Source organism: Erythrolamprus reginae, chromosome 6, assembly GCF_031021105.1.
Source record: "Erythrolamprus reginae isolate rEryReg1 chromosome 6, rEryReg1.hap1, whole genome shotgun sequence".
Classification (NCBI taxonomy): Eukaryota; Metazoa; Chordata; class Lepidosauria; order Squamata; family Dipsadidae; genus Erythrolamprus; species Erythrolamprus reginae.
Genome location: NC_091955.1, coordinates 13,737,709 through 13,761,511, shown reverse-complemented (window position 1 = coordinate 13,761,511; position 23,803 = coordinate 13,737,709). Strand labels below are relative to the sequence as shown.

Genomic DNA, 23,803 nt, shown 5'->3' with positions numbered 1-23,803 from the left:
CTGAGGACGTTTTCCCTTCTCTTTCAAAAGCAGTCATTACTTTTGAGACATTACCTCTTGAAATGCCAAACATTCGGGCACTTTCTGTTACTCTAGCGCCTGCCATTCGAGCACCAACAATTTGGCCTCTTTGAAAGTCTGAGAGGTCTGCCATTTCTAGAAGGTTATAACCAATTTCCTTAAATTTTATTTTTTTTAAAAGGTAGTTTTAAAAAAACATATCAAATAACAGAAACATTAAAATATGTCAAGTTTTGATTGATTTGAACATGTTCGAACATTATGTCAAAAAGTCAAGTGTTTCCATTTTTTTGTCCACCCCCTGTATGTATGTATGTATGTATGTATGTGCATATATGTGGGTATGGCTAGCTGATGAGGCCAAAATAAGGCCGAAATAGATCTATCCTAGTCTCCCTTAATTTTCAAATTCAGCAAAAAACATGTGATATATATATATATATATGTATGTATGTGTGTGTGTATGTATGTATGTATGTATGTATGTATGTATGTATGTATGATGCCTGCTGTGTAGAAACTTCCTGGTGAGTCAGTGGGGTAACACCTGGGGTCGTTGATGTAGCTGAGGTATGCTGATTAGTTAATGATTGTGGATTAGGGGTGATATCCTGAGTAGTTGGAGCTTGCAGGCTACTTGGTTGTTTTGCAATGTGTGTTCTGAGTCTGGTTTCAGTTTCTATGGCTGGGATACATTTATTAATGAGGGCTGGTTTCCAGATGTCTGGTAGGCGGGAGGTATCATCCCGCTTGTACATATTTTGGGGATGTTTTTCTATCTCGATGGCTTCCATGATTATTCTTTTGCTGTAGTGTTCTGTTTTGGAAATTAATTTAGTACTGTCAAAATCAATTCCATGTCCTGTAGTTTTGAAGTGTTGGAAAAGGGAGGAGGTTTTTTCTTTTTTTCTTAATGCATTCTTATGTTCTGCAACACGTGCATTTACTCTCCTGTTAGTTTGTCCAATATATGTGGCTGGGCAGATTTTACACGGTATTTGATAAACTCCCTGGTTTTCTAGCTGGATATTGTCTTTGGGGTTTCTTAGGATGTTGGCTATTTTTTCATCTGTACCAAAGGCTGTCTTGATGTTGTGTTTGCGAAGAATTTCGCTGATTTTATCTGTGGTGCCTTTTATGTAAGGGAGGAGGGTGATGCCATTGTCCTGTTCTGTGTCTTGGTTCTTGGGGGGTGTCTCTTTTTGGATTAAGTTGGTGATTGCCTCTCTTTGGAATCCATTGGAAATTAATACATTTGTGAGACTGTGTAATTCGGGTTCCAGGTGGTCTTTGTCGGCTAGGCGTTTGGTTCTGGAGATGAGAGTCTTGGCTACGGAATTGATCTGTGCAGGGTGGTGGTGGGATTTTGTGTTCAAGTAGCGGTTGGTGTGTGTCTTCTTCTGGTAGACGGTATGTCCTAGAGAGTATGTCCTATATATATATGATGGTCTTGGTATATTCGGGTTTCTTCCTGTGTAGGATTTAGAAATTTCTGGCGGCATATATATATATATATACACATGGTATATATATATATATATATATATATATATATATATATATATATATATATATATATATATATATATGGTACAGAGCAGCAGGGATTGGATACTGTAGCCTAGAGGATAATTCTCTGCCTTACAAGGCAAAGGTTGCAGGTTCAAGTCCCAGTGGGTATGGCTAGCTGATGAGGCCAAAATAAGGCCGAAATAGATCTATCCTAGTCTCCCTTAATTTTCAAATTCAGCTTAAACATGTGACATATATATATATATATATATATATATGTATGTGTGTGTGTGTGTGTGTGTGTGTGTGTCACATGTTGTTGTTTTTTTGCTGAATTTGAAAATTAAGGGAGACTAGGATAGATCTATTTCGGCCTTATTTTGGCCTCATCAGCTAGCCATACCCACTGTATACACACACACACACACACACACACACATATACACAGTGTTTCTCAACCTTGGTGAATGTAAGATGTAGGGACTTCAATTCCCTGAAATTCCACAGAGATCAGAAGAAACACGAATGCAGACAATAGTCAATGAGGGATGGCCTCTTGCTTTTCTGTATCAGATACTGTAAAGAAATCAGGGCAGGAGGAGAAGCAAGCGCTCTCCAGCTAGATAACCATGGCACCCCATTCATCGGTGTGACTATAAATATCAAGCCCAGGCAGAATGATAACCAGAACAATCTTAGGGTCACATTGTCATGGCAACACTAATGAGCTATCCAAGACACCAATGATTAAGAATGGCAAACATTGACTCATAAGTCAATTGTACGCAGAGCAGTCAAGAAGACAGAGGTTTCGAGGTAGCAGATAATTTTGCTAACCCTTGCCTTCTGGAAGGTAGAAAATAACAGACATTGGCTCGTTTCCATCTTTTTTCAGTTTCTGGAGCTACCTATTTTCCCTTTTCTTCCAAGTCTGCTTGGAAGACTTTGTTTAGCAGCCCGGAATCACTTCGTGCGAGATGGGTGGCCATATAAATTCACCAAAATTGAAAAGAAAGAAAAAGAGCTCTTTTAAGCTCTCGTTAAGCTTTTTTTTAAGCTCCGGAGAAGGGAGTTAAATCTTCACTAATTCCTTTCCTCATTTTTTCCTCTTTTCACTGGAGCAGTGTTTTTCAACCAGTGTGCCACTGGTTGACATGGTCAGGTGTGCCGCGAAGCTCAGAGAGAGAAAGAAAGCAAGAGAGAGAGAAAGAAAGAGAAAGAAAGCGAGAGAGAGAGAAAGCAAGTAAGAGAGAAAGAGCGAGCGAGAAAGAGAGCAAGAGAGAGACAAAGAGAACAAGAGAAAGAAAGCAAGAGAGAGATAGCAAGAGAGAGAAAGAAAGAGAAAGAAAGCAAGAGAGAGAAAGAGCGAGCGAGAAAGAGAACGAGAGAGAGAAAGAGAACAAGAGAAAGAAAGCAAGAGAGAGAGAGAAAGAAAGCAAGAGAGAGAGAAAAAAGAGAAAGAAAGCAAGAGAGAGAAAGAAAGCAAGAGAAAGAGCGAGCGATAAAGAGAACAAGAGAGAGAGAAAGAAAGGTCCCCGACAGTCAGGCTTCAGGCCCGGTTACAGCACGGAAACCGCTTTGGTCGCGTTGATGGATGATCTCTGGCGGGCCCGGGACAGGGGTTTATCCTCTGTCCTGGTGCTCCTCGATCTCTCAGCGGCTTTCGATACCATCGACCATGGTATCCTTCTGCGCCGGTTGGAGGGGTTGGGGGTGGGAGGCACTGTTCTGCAGTGGTTCTCCTCCTACCTCTCTGGCCGGTCGCAGTCGGTGTTAGTGGGGGGTCAGAGGTCGGCTCCGAGGTCTCTCCCTTGTGGAGTGCCTCAGGGGTCGGTCCTCTCCCCCTTGCTATTTAACATCTACATGAAACCGCTGGGAGAGATCATCCAAGGACATGGGGTGAGGTATCATCAATATGCCGATGATACCCAGCTTTACATCTCCACCCCATGCCCAGTCAACGAAGCGGTGGAAGTGATGTGCCGGTGCCTGGAGGCTGTCGGGGCCTGGATGGGTGTCAACAGACTCAAACTCAACCCGGATAAGACGGAGTGGCTGTGGGTTCTGCCTCCCAAGGACAATCCCATCTGTCCGTCCATCACCCTGGGGGGGGAATTATTGACCCCCTCAGAGAGGGTCCGCAACTTGGGCGTCCTCCTCGATCCACAGCTCACATTAGAAAACCATCTCTCAGCTGTGGCGAGGGGGACGTTTGCCCAGGTTCGCCTGGTGCACCAGTTGCGGCCCTATCTGGACCGGGACTCATTGCTCACAGTCACTCATGCCCTCATCACCTCGAGGTTCGACTACTGTAATGCTCTCTACATGGGGCTACCTTTGAAAAGTGTTCGGAAACTTCAGATCGTGCAGAATGCAGCTGCGAGAGCAGTCATGGGCTTACCTAGGTACGCCCATGTTTCACCAACACTCCGCAGTCTGCATTGGCTGCCGATCAATTTCCGGTCACAATTCAAAGTGTTGGTTATGACCTTTAAAGCCCTTCATGGCATCGGACCAGAATATCTCCGAGACCGCCTCCTGCCGCACGAATCCCAGCGACCGATTAGGTCCCACAGAGTGGGCCTTCTCCGGGTCCCGTCAACCAAACAATGCCGGTTGGCGGGTCCCAGGGGAAGAGCCTTCTCTGTGGCGGCACCGGCTCTCTGGAACCAGCTCCCCCCAGAGATTAGAACTGCCCCTACTCTTCCTGCCTTCCGAAAACTCCTCAAAACCCACCTTTGTCGTCAGGCATGGGGAAACTAAACATCTCCCCTGGGCACGTTAATTTATGCATGGTATGCTTGTGTGTGTGTCTGTTATCATATGGGGTTTCTTTTCTTAAATCGTTAAATTTTAATTAATTGGATTGTTGTGACTGTTTTTACATGTTGTGAGCCGCCCCGAGTCTTCGGAGAGGGGCGGCATACAAGTCCAACAAATAAATAAATAAATAAATAAAGCAAGAGAGAGAGAAAGAGAACAAGAGAAAGAAAGCAAGAGAGAGAAAGAGCAAAAGAGAGAGAAAGAAAGCAAGAGAGAGAGAGAAAGAGGGGGAGGGAAGGAGAGAGAGAGAAAGACATAGAGGGAGGTAGGGAGGAAGAGAGGAAGGGAGAAAAAAAGAGAGGAAGGAAGGAAGAGAAAGAAAGAGGGATGGAGAGAGAGAAAGAAAGAGGAAGGAAAGGAGAGAAAGAGGGAGAGAGAAATAGAGCGAAAGGGAGGAAGAATGAGAGATAATTTTTTTGTCCAAACTTTTTTTATCTTAGGATGGTTATGTGTTTATCCCAGGCATGTTTAAATTCAGTTGCTGTGGATTGACCAACCACGTCTGCTGGAAGTTTGTTCCAAGGATCTACTACTCTTTCAGTAAAATAATATTTTCTCACCTTACTTCTGATCTTTCCCCCAACTAACCTCAGATTGTGATCCCCTTGTTCTTGTGTTCACTTTCCTATTAAAGACACTTCCCTGCTGAACCTTATTTAACCCTTTAAATGTTTCAATCATGTCCCCCCCTTTCCCTTCCCTCCTCCAAACTATACAGTTTGAGTTCATGAAGTCTTTCCTGATGAGTTTTATGCTTAAGACTTTCCACCACTTTTGTAGCTCGTCTTTGGACCCGTTCAATTTGATCAATATCTTTTTGTAGGTGAGGTCTCCAGAACTGGACACAGTCTTCCAAATGGGGTCTCACCAGCACTCTATATAGCGGGATCATAATCTCCCTCTTCCTGCTTGTTATACGTCTAACTATGCAGCCAAGTATTCTACTTGCTTTCCCTACTGCCTGACCGCACTGTTCACCCATTTACTTCTAGCTGCTACTCAATCTGGCCTGGAGCTGGACTCCTTAGTTGCCAGAAACCTTCTGTGAGCTGCTCCCTTCTTCGACTGACTTCTCTCTTCATCTCCCTCTGAGCCTGAGTTTAATAACTTTTCAGAAAAACCTGAGTTCAGAAACAGCTCATCCAAGAGGCCACACAGAAGTAGGGGGATAGCTCAGGTGTCTTGTCAGCATGGTCTACTTAGAATGTTTGCCATTCTAAGCATTTTGGCTAAACTTGGCTTAAGGAGAGGGACTGGTGTTCATTTTTGCCATGGAGAGGCAACACTGGGTGGGAATGGAAACCAATCCCCACAACTCTAAAACACGATCTAAGGATTGCCCACAAAATCATATGCTGCAATGTCCTGGCTGTCAATGACTACTTCAGCTTCAACCACAACAACACAAGAGCACGCAACAAATTCAAACTTAATATTAATCGCTCCAAGCTTGACTGTAAAAAATATGACTTTAGCAATCGAGTTGTCGAAGCGTGGAACTCATTACCGGACTCAGTAGTGTCAACCCCTAACCCCCAACATTTCTCCCTTAGACTATCCACGATTGACCTCTCCAGGTTCCTAAGAGGTCAGTAAGGGGCGTATATAAGTGCACTAGCCTGCCTTTTGTCCCCTGTCCAATTGTCTCTCCTTATCTCATATATATCTTTTCTTCCTTTCATATATCTTCTCTTCTGCTTTTATATCTTTTCTTTATATATAATACTTCATGTCTATCCTCTTCAGTATGTATTGTGTATTGGACAAAATAAATAAATAATACAAATAAATAAAATAAATAACTCCTCTCTTCTACAGAATGTCACTACAGAGCACTGCACACCAAGACAACTAGACACAAGAACATTTTTTTCCCGAACGTCATCACTCTACTAAACAAATACTGTGATACCTTGTCTTACAAACTTAATTGGTTCCGGGATGAGGTTCTTAAGGTGAAAAGTTTGTAAGATGAAACAATGTTTCCCATAGGAATCAATGGAAAAGTGATTAATGCGTGCAAGCCCAAAATTCACCCCTTTTGCCAGCCAAAGCGCCCATTTTTGCACTGCTGGGATTCCCGAGGCTCCCCTCCATGGGAAAATTCCACCTCCGGACTTCTGTGTTTTTGCGATACTGCAGGGGAATCCCAGCATCGCAAAAATGAGTGCTTCGCTGGCAACGGAAGTCCGAAGGTGGGGTTTCCCAGCGAAGGGAGCATCAGTGAAATTGCAGCATCACAAAAACACTGAAGACCTCTGTCTTTTTGCGGTGCTGCGATTTCACTGAGGCTCCCCTCTCTGGGAAACCCCACCTCTGGACTTCTGTTGCCAGCAAAGTGCTCGTTTTTGCGCTGCTGGGATTCCCCTTCTGGGATTCCCCTGCAGCATCACAAAAACACAGAAGTCCGGAGGTGGGGTTTCCCATGGAGGGGAGCCTCAGGGGAATCCCAGCAGTGCAAAAATGGGTGCTTCGCTGGCAACGGAAGTCCGGAGGTGGGGCATCCCAGCGGCGGCGGTGGGTTTGTAAGGTAAAAATAGTTTGTAAGAAGAGGCAAAAAAATCTTAAACCCTGGGTTTGCATCTCGAAAAGTTTGTATGATAAGGCGTTTGTTAGACGAGATATCACTGTAATTCCCTCAACACTGACTTTTTACTAAATCTGCACTTCTATTTCTACTAGTTTTTTCTCATCATTCCTATCTTCCTTTTCCTCCCACTTAGGACTGTATTACTGTGACTTGTTGCTTGTATCCTAAGACTTTTATTAATATTGATTGCTTCTTCGTTGTTTATTTGACCCCTATGACAATCATTAAGTGTTGTACCACATGATTCTTGACAAATGTATCTTTTTCTTTTATGTACGCTGAGAGCATCTGCACCAAGACAAATTCCTTGTGTGTCCAATCACACTTAGCCAATAAAATCCTATTCTCTATCCTATTCTGCTTAAATGCTGGTGTTCCTCCCAATGGCTCTAAGAAGCCCTACTAAGAGAAGTAAATATTTGTATTGGCTTAGAGCTACCAAGTTCAAATTCATCTTAGCTGCAGAGCTTATTGGAAGAAGCTAAAGCCTCTTCCCATTTATTTGGAAGCACATGCGAAGGAATTCCTGTCCTTAATACCATGCATTTTGGAGAGCAGCCTGGGTGGTCCAGATCGGCCAGATTTCTGAATTCTTAGGCTGGGGAGATGGGTGGACTCTGATTGCAGCGACTCTCTCGTTCTCTCTCACTTTGTGGAAGGGCAAAGCAACAACCGCAGAGACCTTCCAATAATCCACCCTTAAGCCCATCCTTTTGGAGATAATTGCTTTCTTCCAATGGGTGAGATAGAGCAGTGTTTCCCAACCTTGGCAACTTGAAGATATTTGGACTCCAACTCCCAGAATTCCCCAGCCAGCGAATGCTGGCTGGGGAATTCTGGGACTTGAAGTCCAGATATCTTTAAGTTGCCAAGGTTGGGAAACACTGAGATAGAGAATTATTGGATTTATATGCCACCCCTCTCCGAGGACTCATGTATTTGTATGAGAATGTATTTGGATAGAATTCATGTACAGTGGAATCTCTACCTAAGAACACCTCTACTTCAGAACTTTTCTAGATAAGAACCAGGTGTTCAAAACTTTTCTATTTGACTTCCCCCCCCCCCAGCTTCCTAGTTTAGCAAGGATCTTTTATAGTAAAAAAACCTCAAGATGTGGACATGGTATAGTCAAAGTTCTGCCTAATGTATAGCTGCATAGTTATGGTCATCACGACTTTTCTGATCAAACCCTGCAGATATCTATGAAACTTGGGATTTCCTAATAGATATATTAATAAGCAGTGATGGACTCCTATGGGAACGGTCTGGTACACAGTACCGGTAGAAAAAAAATTGGTCAGATATGCAGAACTGGTAGAAAAATTTTGAATTTTTAAAATTTTCTTCTCTTCTGGGCTCTGGGTATGTTTTTCCTATCGCAGTAAATGAGGTTGAATGTGTATAGTTTTAGAAGAGCTGTGCATGTGTGTGGGTGTACATACACATACAGTTTATATAGTAGATAATATATATATTTGTATGCCTGTGTGTATTATTATTATTATTATTATTATTATTATTATTATTATTATTAATTAGATTTGTATGCCGCCCCTCTCCGTAGTACAAATATGGCATATATACCTATAATTAAACAGCATATTTTGGATGTTCAGTAATAGTAAATAGATAGGGAAATTGTATCTCTGCGAGGTGAGGAGAGGCCAGGCACCCTAACCTTAACCCAAACCCTTGATGTGAGTTGGCCACCTTTAAGCCAGTCACATGACCTTTAAGCCACGTGATCTTCAAGCCACTCCCACCTGATCAAATGGCCTGCAAGCGACACCCACAAAATAAGCCACACCCACAGTGTGGTAGTAAAAGTTTTTATAGCTCTTTACTGTTAATAAGGTATTGTATTGGCAGTTCTGTGTTAGCAAAAACTTCAGAAGAGAAGGATTTAGGGGTAGTGATTTCTGACAGTCTCAAAATGGGTGAATAGTGCAGTTAGGCAGTAGGGAAAGCAAGCAGGATGCTTGGCTGCATAGCTAGAGGTATAACAAGCAGGAAGAGGGAGATTATGATCCTGCTATATAGGGTGCTGGTGAGCACAGTATTTGGAATACTGTGTTCAGTTCTGGAGACCTCACCTACAAAAAGATATTGACAAAATTGAACTGGTCCAAAGACGGGCTACAAGAATGGTGGAAGGTCTTAAGCATAAAACGCATCAAGAAAGACAATGAACTTAATCTGTATAGTCTGGAGGACAGAAGGAAAAGGAGGGAACATGATCGAAGCATTTAAAAATGTTAAAGGGTTAAATAAGGTCCAGGAGGGAAGTGTTTTTAATAGGAAAGTGAACACAAGAACAAGGGGACACAATCTGAAGTTAGTTGGGGGAAAGATCAGAAGCAACGTGAGAAAATATTATTTTACTGAAAGAGTAGTAGATGCTTGGAACAAACCAGCAGACGTGGTTGGTCAATCCACAGTAACTGAATTTAAACATAGCTGGGATAAACAAAGATCCATCCTAAGATAAATGACAGAAAATAGTATAAGGGCAGACTAGATGGATCATGAGGTCTTTTTCTGCCGTCAGTCTTCTATGTTTCTATATGGTTCCTTTTACATTCTGAGCCTAAAAATCACCAATCATCTGCTGCCACTTCATTACTTCTCTTTTCTCCCCCAGACCTCATCTTTCTTACATCTTCGAACTAAAAGGAATGTGTTTTGTCTGCAAAGCACATTTCCACAGAATTATTGCTTGGGTTTTTTAAACTGTATTTTCAAGTCTTTTTAGATTTGTGTCTAGTGAAGTAGCAAACTGAGACTCTCAGCCTGGATGTGAGTTTACCACTGTCTTGCTGAGAAAATTTATCCTTGTTGACTCCACCGATGTTCTGGGGACACACAAGAGAGACCAAAGGAAAGTACAAGTAGTCCATCTTTGAGATAAACATATATTAAGAACTAACTCTCCTTTTGGTCAATGGAATGGGGGTCAAATTTGGTACAGGAAAGCAGTACCAAATGAATCAGGATCAAATACAGGCTGGAACTGGTCAGGACTGCAAGGGAAAACAACTCCAGAAAAATGTAACACGGGTTTTATGCAGAATCACAAGATTTCTGCAAAAGGCATCACAGTACTTGGCTATATAGAAGAAATTGGAGGCTTCCTGTGGCTACGTTTGCTCAAGGGGCCGTACTAAAAATAAAGGAACCAGGCTCTGCACGCCTGCATTAATTTAACAGAATTCACAGGAAGAGAGAGTTGGAGGGGACTCTGGAGGACGTTTAGTCCACCCCTCCTGATTGGAACTTCAGTCATCCCAGTTATGGAGCAACAGCATGCAAACTAGTCAATCTCCAGAAAAGTCTGCTGCCAAAATCCCCTTATGTAATATATTCTGGGAGGCAGGTATGTGAGTAACAAGCCCACCTGAACCCCTAAGTCCAACTTCACAAGGAGCGACTCACAACCTGCAATCTCAGGGGCAGTGAGTCTACGCAGGTGAAGGTCTTCCCTGGCTACAATAGCCACTCCTCCCCCCCTTCCCTGGGGTCGAGGCTGATGCCATATCTGAAACCCAGCTGGGCATATTTCTGAGAGAGGGACTCCTCCCTCTGGGCCCAGCCAGGTTTCAGTCACACATGCCAGATCAGCCTCCTCATCCAGGATTAGATCCCAGATGAGGAGAGCTTTATTTACGACCGATCTGGCATTGAGCAGCAGCAACCTGAGCCCAGGGCCCGGATTGCACTGGTCACCTGGACCCCGGGTTGAGCTCACGGGGCCGGAACATTTGTGGGCTGCAGCCCAGACATTGGGGACTCCTGCTCTCTAGGTAACCCTTGACCCGGGAGATCAGTTGAAACTCCGTTTTTCCATTGTTAAGCAAGGCCAAGTGAGTTGTGGCCGATTTTACAACCCATTCGTGCCCTAGTTTTTAGAAAACCTGCTTTGTATGTGGCGTCGTGACAATGCACGTACAGCAGATGCAAAAGGGGATGAGCTAATATGATGGAGGTGCATCGTTTTGAAAAGGCAATTGATCATCCAAATAGTTTGGCTCTTTTTAAGGAGACATCATTTATTTAACATTTATTATTCGGATTTCTATGCCCACTTTCTCCGTAGACTCAGGGCGGCTTACAAACCGGGAACAATACAACATTTCTTTCTTTCTTTCTTTCTTTCTCTATCATTTGCTCACTCCAACACAAACATACACAAATATAGAGGGTGCTGGTTACAATCCCCCCCCCCCATTCTTGGCTGGGGAATTCTGGGAGTTGAAGTCTTGCAGTTGCCAAGGTTGAAAAAGTCTGGGCAGGGCAAGAATTTAAAAGGAAAGATCCAATCTAGAACTAAGGGGAAAAAATATTCTCGACTGTGACTACAATTAATTATTGGAACATCTTACTTCTGGAAGTTGTGGGTGCTCCATCACTGGAGGTTTTTGAAAAGAGATAGGACAGCCATTTATTCAGAATAGTATAGGCCTCCTGCTTGAGAAGGGGATTAAGACTAGATCAAATGGGTTCTCAACCTTTCCAATGCCGGGAACCCTTAATACAGTTCCTCTAGCGCAGTGTTTCCCAACCTTGGCAACTTGAAGATATCTGGACTTCAACTCCCAGAATTCCCCAGCCAATTTTCAGAGTTTGAAGCTGATTGGCAGAAAGGTCAGAGGGACACCCCCACTGTAAACGCCTGATTGGTCGGATGATGATGGTCCATCCAATTTTCACTGAAAGATGTTGAAAGAAAATGCAGGGCGTCCTGCATAAGCCACGCCCACAGTGTGGTAGTAAAAATTTATTTATTTTATTTAATTTATTTATTTTGTCCAATACACAATGAAGGTTTTAGTGGGTATATATCTATATACACATAGTAAAATACATGATGAAGGTTATAGAGGAGATACTCATAGTAAAATATATCCAAGAAAGAATAGAAGAGAAGATATAGTAATAGAACATATCAATGAAAGAATAGAAGAAGAGATATAGGAATAGAAGAAAGGTATAGGAGATATAGGAGAGCAATAGGACAGGGGACGGAAGGCACTCTAGTGCACTTGTACTCGCCCCTTACTGACCTCTTAGGAATCTAGATAGGTCAACTGTAGGTAATCTAGCGGCACCCATCACTCAGTTCACCTTCTAGCCAGCCTTTTAAGATGGGGGGGGGAGGGGTATTTCCCCGCCTCAACTTTCCCCTCAGGCAACGGGCCAGCCAGGGGGAGGCTCCACGAAAACTACTTCTCCCAACTCTCGCGTCTCCTGAGGCGCGGGGCTCCGGTTTCCACGGCGCGGCCTGCAGCCGTGTGTGTGTGTGTGTTTGTCTAGGTGGGTGGAGGGAGTTTCCATGCCGGCTCCTCAGCCGCCAGCCCGGGGAGCCTCTTCCCAGTGGAGCCGCGGCGAGCGGCAATCGAGGCGGGGCAGAGGAGAAGACAGCCAGAGCCATTGAAGAAACACCCCCCCCCCCCCCGCATCCACCTCTCCCCGCCCGGTTGCGCCCCCTCCCTCCGTTCCCTCGCCGCCCCCTCCCGCCGATTCGCAAGGCGTCTCCGGGCAGCGCGAGACCTCCTCAGGTGTTGGGGGCGGGGAGGGGGCTCCTCTCGAGGGAAGGGAAAGGAGGGGGGGTTAGGAGAGCGAGGAAGAGTCCGACTCGGTTGCCCGAAGCGTCAAAAAACTGAGGCGCGACATCTTCGGCAGGTTTCTTCTTTGGGGGGGGGGGGGGGACGACAAACGTTGAGGGCACCCATGACGGTATAGTGAAGACTCTTTTTTTTTGGAAGATTTGACTCGCGAATGAAAAAGCGCTCCCTGTTTTTGTTTTTAAGAGGGGTTCTCTGGGAGTGCCTCCACACACAACCCCTCGGGGCGCGATTTCCCTGCCCCCTTATACACACACAACACCCCTGCGAGGTAGGCAGAACCGGGAGGAAAAGAAGAGAGATTAGCGAAAGAGAGAGAGATGGGGGAGATGGAGAGAGACGAGGGAGAGAGGAGGGAAAAGAGAGATGAGCGAGAGCGAAAGATGAGGGGGAGAGAAAGTGAGGGAAAGAGAGAGATGCGGAAGACAGAGAGAAAAAGATGAAGGAGAGAGGGGGAAAGATGAGGGAAAGAAAGAGGAGGGAAAGAGAGAGATGGGGAAAGACAAAGAGAGAGAGAAAGATGAAGGAAAGAGGGGAGGGAAAGAGAGAGACAAAGATGAAGGAAAGAGATGAGGGAAATAAAGAGGAGGGAAAGACAGAGATGGGGAAAGGCAGAGAAAGAAAGAAAGAAAGAAAGAAAGAAAGAAAGAAAGAGAAAGATGAGGGAAAGAGAGAGAGAGAGAAAGATGAAGGAAAGACAGAAGTGGGAAAGAAAGAGGAGGGAAAGAGAGAGATGAGGGAAAGAGAGAATGGCTCTGGGAAGCCACCCTTTTCTCCCGCCGTCTTTCTTCACCCGAGGGAACGGCGGACGGGCCCCCACCTTTCCCCACTTTCGAAAGAAGCGGGGGGGGGGGGAGTCAGCGTAGCTTCCCCGGAAAGCAAGCCGCCTCAACCGCGAGATGGCGGGAAGGAAGAATGCCCCCCTCCCCGCGTCCTCCGTAACTTAGCGCGCGCCAGAAAGCCCCGCCCGGAGGAGGGAGGGGGGAGGAAGGAAGGGGCAGCTGAGAGGAGGAGGAGGAGGAGGATTAGGAGGCGGGGGGGCAAAGGGAGGGGGCACCCGCGGAGTCTCTTCTCACCCACCTGAACGGCAACCTGGTCCCCCTGCGGGAAGCGCCGGAGTCAGCGAGCAGCGACATCATCCCCGCCGGCGAAAGGAGCGCCGACTGACTTCGCCCGCCTGCCTGCCTGCTTTCCTTTTTTCCCCCTTCTTCTTCTTCCAGCCAGCTCTTCGCCGAGGGCGGATCGGGGGGCGCCTCCCCCGCGCCGGGCAGAGCGACACCCCCTGCCCCTCCCTCCGCAGCCCGAGCGAGCCGGAGGGGTGGAGAGAAGCAGCAGCAGGAGGAGGAGCGGCAAGCCCGGAGGAAGCGCGCGGTCTTACGCCGCCCGCCCGCAAGAGGGGAACGCCGGCGGGCGGAGAGGGGCGCTCGGCCCAGCCCTGTCCCCCCGTCCGCCGCCCCTCTTGCCGAGGAACAATGGACGGGAACCGATCAAGGAGGAGGAGGAGATCCAGCCTAGAAAACAAGGAGAAACCATCGACCCAGGCTTGGCTTCAGAAGTTGTGGGTGCCCCCGTCGCCCCCGGAGGCTTTCCAGAAGACACTTGTCAGAAATGGTAGGCAAAGTTGGCTCTCCTATGACTTGTGGACTTCAACTCCCAGAATTCCTTAGGCAATCATGGCTAGTTCGGGAATTCTGGGAGTTGAAGTCCACAAGTCATAGAAGAGCCAACTTTGCCTATACCAAAGGGGTAGGCAAAGTTGGCTCTTCTATGACTTGTAGACTTCAACTCCCAGAATTCCTGAGCTAGCATGAGGGGCTCGGGAATTCTGGGAGTTGAAGTCCACGTGTCATAGAAGAGCTAACTTTGCCTAACCCATAGGGCCACCTGCTTGAGTTAAGGAGGGGTTGGGCTAGATGACCTCCGAGGCCCCTTCCATCTCTTGTTATTTTCTTAGTCTCTTCTCATCAGCTCTGGGGGAAATCGGACGTCAGCGGGACTTACTTTCCGAAGCGGCGGCGTCCGTCCTCCCGGGACTAGCGGACGAGTGCACAGGCTGCGCCGGAGGAGCGAAACCCTCTTGAACTCCCGAGTGGTTTTGGCGATTAGCCTGCGGGAAAAGCCCTCCCCGGTTTCCAGATGCGCCTGCCAGATGTGCTGGCTCTTAAAAGCGAAAAGTCCCGCCCGGGCGCCGGGACGGATCCGCTTGAAGTCTGAACGGCCAAGCAGCCCCGGTCAACCCCCGCGGCCGAAAGAGACGGTTCCGCGCTAGGCAAGGCGCCCGTGTCCGTTCTGTTAGGGAGGCCGCGCGGTTTGCGAGGGAACCCTTGATCCCGGGATGGTGGTCTCCGCACGGCTTGGAAAACCCCCCGACGCGCTTGAGAAGCCGGGTGGCCGGTGGTCCGTCCGAGTTCAGTTCATAGCGATGGTGTTTATGAAAGGTCTGTTGGAAAGCTTGAGATCCGTAGGAGGGGAAGATTCGGCGAGGGATCGGAAAGAGCTCCTGAACGCCCAATTTGCCTTTTCTATCGGAGCATCTCTTTCCTTTCCTTTCCTTTCCTTTTCTTTTGTAATAATTTTTATTTATTTAGCTGTCCCAAGTCCTCAGAGAGGGGCCGCATACAAATCTAATAAATTAAATTAAATTATTATTATTATTATTATTATTGTTATTATTATTGTTATTATTAATAATAATAACAGCAAACTTTTAAACAATACATAAAAGAAAAAACAAACAAGTAAGTCATTATACAATACAAAACAAAAATGAAACATACATAAATTTATACCTTTAAGGTTATTTTACGGTACATATACATTATATCGGCTAATATTTTATACTTATTTACTATTCAGAGCATCTCAGAGCCTTTTAGGGCTAGGCTGCATCCAGATTCTTCCAAATTGGCTTCTTAGAAGCAATTAGGATTCTCTACAAACATATACTGCTCAAAAAATTAAAGGGAACACTTAAACAACAGAATATAACTCCAAGTAAATCAATGTGTATTATTTATTGGACTAAATAAATAAATAAAAATAAATAAAACTTCTGTGAAATCAAACTGTCCACTTAGGAAGCAACACTGATTGACCATCAATTTCATTTTGTTGTCACCACATTCAACTTTGTACAGAACAAAGTATTCAATGAGGATACATTATTTCATTTATTCGGATCTAGGATGTGTTATTTGAGTGTTCCCTTTATTTTTTTTGAACAGTGTATATACATGTACCTGCTCTCACACAGCCTATCCAACCCTATTCTTTGTATACACTGTATATATATTTTAAATGGCATCTCGGGGTGCGTAAAAATATAGGTGATTACATTGTGATTACATTTGGCCAAGAAACGACATGATACTTTGCCAAAACTGTCTGGCAGCTCAAATTCTTCCCATGTCAAATATCAACTTCTAAATGTAATAATCATTAAAAATGGTTGTGTGAGAAGTAATTATTCTCTTTCTCCTTTGCCTTCTAAATGGTCACTGCTTGTTTGTTTGTTTTAACAATTACTCTTTGTAGAATAATAACCAGCATTCCTCCTTGACTTCCTTTGGAGACGTTTTAAGAATCGTTATGAAGCAATGATGATGCTTTATAAAAGCACATCTCATGGAGAAATTCTTATGTCACTACCTTTCTGAACATCCAGGTTGCTGCTTCCCCCCCTTTTTTTCAGCTTCAACCACAACAATACAAGAGCCCACAACAGATTCAAGCTTAATATTAACCGCTCCAAACTTGACTGTAAAAAATACGACTTTAGTAATCGAGTTGTCGAAGCGTGGAATTGACTACTGGACTCCGTAGTATCATCCCCTAACCCCCCAACACTTTACCCTTAGACTATCCACGGTTGACCTCACCAAGTTCCTAAGAGGTCAGTAAGGGGCGTACATAAGCGTACCAGAGTACCTACCGTCCCCTGTCCGATAGTCTCTCCTATATCTCCTATATCTTCTCTTCTATACCTATATCTCCTATATCTTCTCTTCTATACCTATATCTTTTTCTGCTATTCTCTCATAGTTATGATGATGTTTTCTTTTACAAATCTTTGCATTTAGCAAGCTTTTATTCCAATTAACAGTGGCCTTATCCAGAGATCAGAACACTGTGGAGTGAATACCACCTATTCCAGTGATGGCGAACCTATGGCATGGGTGCCACAGTTGGCATGCGGAGCCCTATCTGCTGGCACGCGAGCTGTTGCCCTGGTTGTCTGCCGGCCAGCTGATTTTTGGCTCACACAGAGGCTCTGGGAGGGCGTTTTTGGCTTCCAAGGAGCCTCCGGAGGGATGGGGGAAGGTGTTTTTACCCTCCCCTGAATCCAGGGAAGCCTTTGGAGCCTGGGGAGGGCGAAACATGAGACTACTGGGCCCACCAGAAGTTAGGAAACAGGCCATTTCCAGCCTCCAGAGGGCCTCTGGGGCTCAGGGGAAGCTGTTTTCGCCCTCCCCAGGCATTGAATTATGAGTGTGGTCACTCACACATGCACGATAATTCACGCCCACGCACTTTCAGCACCCAAGGGGAAAAAAGCTTCACCATCCTAGAAACATAGAAGATTGACGGCAGAAAAAGACCTCATGGTCCATCTAGTCTGCCCTTATACTATTTCCTGTATTTTTATCTTAGGATGGATATACGTTTGTCCCAGGCATGTTTAAATTCAGTTACTGTGGATTTTCTAACCCCGTCTGCTGGAAGTTTGTTCCAAGCATCTACTACTCTTTCAGTAAAATAATATTTTCTCACGTTGCTTCTGATCTTTCCCCCAACTAACTTCAGATTGTGCCCCCTTGTACTTGTGTTCACTTTTCTATTAAAAACACTTCCCTCCTGAACCTTATTTAACCCTTTAACATATTTAAATGTTTCGATCATGTCCCCCCTTTCCCTTCTGTCCTCCAGACTATACAGATTGAGTTCATTAAGTCTTTCCCACTCTAGTGGGCAGTGTCACTGCCCTAAACTTTGGATTTTAATCGATGCCTCTGTTTACTGCCACTGAATCCCACAATGTTGCAGAGCAGAATTAATGTTCAAGGAGTTAATTGGGGCTTTAGCTTCATCCCAATCTATGGAGCCTAACCATAAAATAGCATAAATTGAGAATATGCTATATCCAGGATTCTCTGCATTTAATAATAATAATAATAATAATAATAATAATAATAATAATAATAATAATAATAATTTTTAAAAAAACTACTGTGGGACTTTCGACTTCCGACTGACCGAATTCTGAAGCATAACACACCAGACATTGTGATCATGGAGAAAAAGAAAGTATGGATCATCGACGTTGCAATCCCAGGAGACAGCAGAATTGAGGACAAGCAGCTAGAGAAATTAGTGAAATACGAAAATCTAAAAATCGAGCTGCAACGACTCTGGCATAAGCCAGTGAAAGTGATCCCAGTGGTACTTGGCATGCTGGGTGCAGTGCCAAAGGATCTCAGCGGACATTTGAAAACCATCGGAATTGACAAAATCTCCATCTGTCAATTGCAAAAGGCCGCTTTACTGGGATCGGCAAGCATAATTCGCCGCTACATCACGCAGTCCTAGGTGCTTGGGAAGCGCCCGACTGGTGATAAAATACGAAATCCAGCATAGTGATCTCGTTTGCTGTGTTGTACCGACATAATAATAATAATAATAATAATAATAATAATAATAATAATAATAATTTATTAGATTTGTATGCCGCCCCTCTCCGAAGAATTAAAAACAGCAGGGAATGGGAAATCAGGATCCTAAAAAGCTTTTGTTCCTGAACTCAATAAAGACTCCTGAAAGATTGTCAGCTTTCCTTTTTAGAAGTTAGAAAAAGAACAGGGGTTTTTTTGCACTTTACGCAAGCAACAGCCTGCATCAACTTGTCTTTTTTTTTTTTAATAAAAAAAAAATCCATTTCTGATTTTTTTGGTGTGTTTTTGTTTTGTGTTACTGTACATTCAGGCAGGCCTCAATTAGCGCTACAGGCAAACCTAGCAAGCGCAAATACAATTTGTGCTGAAAATATGTTAAAGACACTTCCTCGGAATAGCATCTCCTAGGAAAAGAATGACGCAAGCGGTTGTTTGCCGGTATCAGCATTGCCAAACAGCACCCTTGGCTTAGAGAGAGGTTAATCTGAAACGAAATGGAAGGAAAATGCAGAAAGCTACTCTAAGCCATTGGGCGGGGGGGGGGGGTGGAGGGGGGACGAAGAGGAGGAATAGGTTTGTTCTACATGGAAGAAGAGGGAGGGGAGAGAGACAGAAGGGAAAAGACAGGGAGAGAAGGAGGGGAAATAGAAGAGGAGAGGGAGAGAGACAGAAAGGAAAAGACAGGGAGAGGAGAGGGAGAGATGGAGAGGAAAGAGGGGGAGAGGCGGAGAGAGAGAAAGACAGGGAGAGAAGAGGGAGAGAGAGAGAAGGAGAGAGGGAGGGAGAGGAGAGAAGAGGGAGAGAGAGAGAAGGAGAGAGGGAGGGAGAGGAGAGATAGAGGGAGAGAGGGAGAGGAGAGGGGGATGGAAGGGGGAAGGGAAAGGAGAGAGACAGAAGGAAAGAGGGAGAGAAAAGAGGCAGAGAGATAGAAAGACAGGGAGAGAAGAGGGAGAGAGGGGGAGAGACAGAAGGAAAAAGGAAAGGAGAGAAGAGATAGAGTGAGAGAGGGAGGGAAAGGAGAGATAGAGGGAGAGGTGGAGAGGAAAGAGGGGGAGAGGCAGAGAGGGAGAAAGACGGAGAGGAGAGAGGGGGAGAAATAGAAGGAGAGAGGGAAGAAGAGATAGAATGAGAGGGGGTGGGAAAGGAGAGACAGAGGAAGATATGGAGAGGAAAGGGAGAGGGAGAAAGACAGGGAGAGGAGAGGAAAGGGAGAGGGAGAAAGACAGGGAGAGGAGAGGAAAGGGAAAGGGAGAAAGACAGGGAGAGGAGAGGGAGAGAGATAGAATGAGAGAGGGAGGGAAAGGAGAGATAGAGGGAGAGATGGAGGGGAAAGAGGGGGAGAGGTGGAGAGAGAGAAAGGGAGAGGAGAGGGAGAGAGGGGAAGAGACAGAAGGAGAGAGGGAAGGAGAGAAGAGATAGAGTGACAGAGGGAGGGAAAGGAGAGATAGAGGGAGATATGGAGAGGAAAGGAAGAGGTAGAAAGACAGGGAGAGGAGAGAGAGGGAGGGAGAGGAGAGATAGAAGGAGAGAGGGAGAAGGGAGGGAGAGAGAGAGAGAGAGAGACCTTTTCTTTAAGACAGAAAGCTATAGGACAGATGGCAATAAATGCCAACGTTGTTTACAACCATGGCTTGCAAAGATACAAAGAGTTATTTTGGAAGTAGTAAATATTCCACAGCATTTTGTGGAGCTGCCACAGGTCCTGCATTTACTAGCATTTAACCACAGTAATGCCTGGAAAGCATCCTTTGTCAATAATCTCATCCTCAGCCTTGACCCCGCTCCTCACCCAATGGAGTGTGCGTGCACATGTTTTCCAGCTGTTCGCAGAAGTGTGCATGCTCACTCGCTGTTGCCCCGGTTGCTGCCCCGGTTGCAAAGAAGCTAATGACCCACTTGTGGGCTGCAGCCCAGAGATTGGGGACTCCTGCTTTACAGGTAACCCTTGACTCAGGAGATCAGTTGAAACTCCGTTTTTCCATTGTTAAGCAAGGCTAAGTGAGTTGTGCCCGATTTTACAACCCATTCGTGCCCTGGTTTTTTAGAAAACTTGCTTTGTATGTGGCGTCGTGACAATGCACATACAGCAGATGCAAAAGGGAATGAGATTATTATTATTATTATTATTATTATTATTATTATTATTATTTGTTGTGATTCAGCCTGAGGCTGCTCAGGGACCAGCTGTATCTCTGCTGGCTCCATGCCCGGAGGAGGATGACAGCGCAGAGGAGGGGGCTGAACAGTCGGACGGGGGAGAGGAGAGTCAGGAATGGGATGAAGGAGAACAGCATGAAAGCCCCGGGGGGGGGGGCTCTCCCCAGCCAGTAGCTTGGAGTCATTAGGTGATGATGCACAAGCTGTCATTGACATGAGACAGAGACGTTCAGAGCAACGAAAGGAGCAGTTAAAGAAATATTTTCACCATTGAATTAGACACAGCTGGGCTTGGGTGTGGTCCTCATCAGCAGGGTTTAAAAGGCAGGCAAGGCCTTGAAGCCATGTGGAGTGTTATCCATTGGAGTTGCGGTGACCTGTTTTGATTCTCAGCGTCTCTGATCTTGGCTTGTGGCCTCGCAGTCTGGAAGACTCGTGGGAGGCGTCTGTTTGCTATCTACAGCTTCGTCTTGGCAGCAAGAATCTGCTATTGCTTCATGGACTATTCCCTTCGTGTATATATTTGAAGTTCCAGCGTTTTTCCTGTTTGTAAGGACATTTTCTGTTCCCTGTGTTTTCCTTGAATTATATAAACTGCCTTTGCCTTTTACCAGTGTGTCTGGCTTCTCTTTTTGGGTTGGTATTGGCTTCTGGAGTGACCCAGACAGAACATTATTATTATTTATTAGATTTGTATGCCACCCCTCTCCGAAGACTCAGGGCGGCTAACAACAATATAAAAAGACAATGTGAACAAATCTAATATTAAAAACAATCTAAAAAACCCCAATTTAAAAAAAACCACTCATACCTACAAGCATACCATACATAAATTCTATAAGCCTAGGGGGAAGGGAAATTTCAATTCCCCCATGCCTGACGACAGAGGTGGGTTTTAAGGAGCTTGCGAAAGGCAAGGAGGGTGGGGGCAACTCTGATATCTGGGGGGAGCTGGTTCCAGAGGGTCGGGGCCGCCATAGAGAAGGCTCTTCCCCTGGGTCCCGCCAAATGACATTGCTTATGTGACGGAGGTGCATCAATGGATCTTCCAAATAGTTTTGCTCTTTTTAAGAAGACGTCATTTATTTATTATTTATTATTTGGATTTCTATGCCCCCTTTCTCCGTAGACTCGGGGCGGCTTACAAAATGGGAACAATACAAAATTTCTTTCTTTCTTTTTTTTAAAAACAAAACAACCCCCCCCCCCAATATTATAGCGAAACAAATCTAATATTAAAAAAGAAGCATATAAAACCCTATCATATTTAAAAAACAAAAAACAAATACATACCAAACATAAAATATAAAGAGCCTGGGGGAAAGGTGTCTCAACTCCCCCATGCCTGGCGGTATAGGTGGGTCTTGAGTAGTTTTCAAAAGACAAGGAGGGTGGGGGCAGTTCTAATCTCCGCAGGGAGTTGATTCCAGAGGGCCGGGGCCACCACAGAGAAGGCTCTTCCCTTGGGGCCCGCCAAACAACATTGTTTAGTCAACGGGACCCCGGAGAAGGCCAACTCTGTGGGACCTTATCGGTCGCTGGGATTCATGCGGTAGCAGGCGGTTCCGGAGGTAATCTGGTCCAATGCCATGTAGGGCTTTAAAGGTCATAACCAACACTTTGAATTGTGACCGGAAACTGATCGGCAGCCAATGCAAAAGTTATATTCTTGTTGTTTAATGCAGTGGGACGGTTGACAGCTGCCGAGAGTCGCCCTGAGCGAGTAGGCGGCAGTATAAATATTCCAAAATAAATTTTAAAAAATAGATTGTGAAATCCAGTCATTGTTGTATTATAGCGATGGCAGAGTTTTCTATTCACATTTGCTTTCCTAATTGTGTGGCCATTGCCTTTTTCATAGCTGCCTTGTTGCACAGAGTAACACTGCCAGCAGTTGATAGAATGGGTTTCAGCCTCCAAAAGCTTCTGCCAAAATAAGTTACTGGTTAGTTTGTGCGTGTTCTGGAAACGGAAGCCCAAATTGACACTCTAGGACAGTGATAGAAACATAGAAACATAGAAGATTGACGGCAGAAAAAAACCTCATGATCCATCTAGTCTGCCCTTATACTATTTCCTGTATTTTATCTTAGGATGGATATATATTTATCGGATGGATATATATTTATCCCAGGCATGTTTAAATTCAGTTACTGTGGATTTACCAACCACGTCTGGTGGAAGTTTGTTCCAAGCATCTACTACTCTTTCAGTAAAATAATATTTTCTCACGTTACTTCTGATCTTTCCCCCAACTAACCTCAGATTGTGTCCCCTTGTTCTTGTCTTCACTTTCCTATTAAAAACACTTCCCTCCTGAATCTTATTTAACCCTTTAACCTATTTAAATGTTCTGATCATGTCCCCTCCTTTCCCTTCTGTCCTCCAGACTATACAGATTGAGTTCATGAAGTCTTTCCTGATAGGTTTTATGCTTAAGACCTTCCACCATTCTTGTAGCCCGTCTTTGGACCCGTTCAATTTTATCAATATCTTTTTGTAGGTGAGGTCTCCAGAATTGAACACAGTATTCCAAATGTGGTCTCACCAGCGCTCTACATAGCGGGATCACAATCTCTTGTAACGCATCATGTAGCCTGTGATGGTGAACCTTTTTTTACCTCGGGTGCCGAAGGAACATGGGCACATACTATTGTGCATTTGCGACTGCCCACACCCATGATTCAATGCCTGGGGAGGGCGAAAACATTTCCCCCCACCCCTTAGTGCCCCCTGGAGGTCAGAAACGGCCCATTTCCCAACTTCTGGTGGGCCCAGTAGGCTCGTGTTTCACCCTTCCCAGGCTCCAAAGGCTTCCCTAAAGCCAGGGGGAGGATAAAACTCCCCAATCCCTCCGGAGGCTCTCTGGAAGCTGAGCTAGGGCAATGGCTCACGTGCTGGCAGGTATGGCTCTGTGTGCCACCTGTGGCACCCGTGCCATAGGCTTTCCATCACTGCTTAGGATGAAGTATATAGTGTAGTACAATTGTTGTGATTCTCTGTGCTGAAATAAGTAAAACTAAAGTAAAACCTTCAGCTACAGGCCTGGGAAGAGGAGAAGGTGTTGTGATTCAGCCTGAGGCTCCTCAGGGACTGGCTGGATCTCTGCCGGATCCATGCCCAGAGGAGGAGGACAGTGAACAGGAGGGGGAGGACCAGGCAGACGGGGGAGAGGAACGTCAGGAAGAGGAGGAGGGAGAGCAGCCTGAGACCCCCGGGGGGTGGGCTCTCCCCAGCTAGTAGCCTGGATTCATTGGATGAAGACGCACAGGCTATAATAGACATGAGGCAGTGACGAGCAGCTCAAAGACGGGGCCAATTAGAAAGGTATTTCCATCCCTGAATTGGCAACAGCTGGGTTTGGGTGTGGTTCTCCTCAGCAGGGTTGAAAAGGCAGGCCCGCCCTT

The 23,803-nt window shown here is 45.4% G+C and overlaps 1 protein-coding gene across 1 annotated transcript in view; it reads right to left on the bottom strand.

Moving 5' to 3' along the window:
* SHISAL1 (shisa like 1) overlaps nt 1–13,812 on the bottom strand; it is a 142,941-nt gene extending 129,129 nt beyond the window's left edge. Inside the window, exon 1 of the mRNA XM_070755294.1 lies at nt 13,651–13,812. The gene's annotated coding sequence lies outside the window, so the exon portion shown is untranslated. The remainder of the gene's footprint in view (nt 1–13,650) is intronic.
* Nucleotides 13,813–23,803: the final 9,991 nt, after the last annotated feature.